Source organism: Plecotus auritus (genome assembly GCF_963455305.1).
Source record: "Plecotus auritus genome assembly, chromosome: 8".
NCBI lineage: Eukaryota > Metazoa > Chordata > Mammalia > Chiroptera > Vespertilionidae > Plecotus > Plecotus auritus.
This window is the reverse complement of record NC_137782.1, coordinates 115,706,775-115,707,617: the sequence shown is the minus strand read 5'-3', so window position 1 is coordinate 115,707,617 and position 843 is coordinate 115,706,775.

Here is an 843-nt window from a genome sequence, read left to right as displayed (position 1 = left end):
ACGGAGGAAATCTGCCTTTTTCTGGCTTTACCTTATGTTTTCATTTCGCTTAGAATTTTTAAAGCAACTTAGATATACTGTCTCATTCTTTTTCAATGCAATTGTGAATGGACAAAATGAAATCTCTGTCTGAAGGGCCTCACCCTGAGATGGCGAGTACATGGCCTCTACCACCCACAGACATGCAGGACAATGATCGTGCCCCCCTACACCCTCGGCTGAGCCACCCGGACTCCCCCCACTCTGAGGCTGGCACAGAGAACGCACTCTCTTTGCCATCTCTGTTAGTTTCTGAAATCCTTGACTTGATGGTCAGGTTATAACTTTGCAAAAAGTGGTGCCAGCAGTTCCACACTCTTCAACTTTTGCATTGGCTTCTCCACCGCAACCTGCTTTCTGCTTACACTCTGGTTGTTTCCCTAACAAACCCAGCTGAGCAGCAGAGGGGCCATAACCTCCCGAGGAGCCTTCAGATGCAGACAACAACAGCACCCTGGAAAAAAGGGAGGGCATCCCTCTGACCATCCCGTCCCCCCAAACCGAGGAATCGGGGTTATGGCCATCTCAGGGCCGGGGGCAGAGAGCAGAAGCTGAGGCCCCTGGACTCTGGGCTCTGACTCCACTTTGCTCTTCAGCCTCCAGCTGTTTCCTGAAGCTGGACAAAGAGAAGCAGAGCCTCCAGGGCACCATCCAGGGGCTGCGGGACGCCGCCCTGACCCTGCAGGAGAGCAGCCTCCTGCACAGGGAGCTAGAGAAGGAGAACCAGCAGCTCAGCAAGCAGGTACCCGTGGGTGGTGTCTGGAACCTAGGGGCATGGAAGTGGCCAGAGGGAGCACCCAGGAG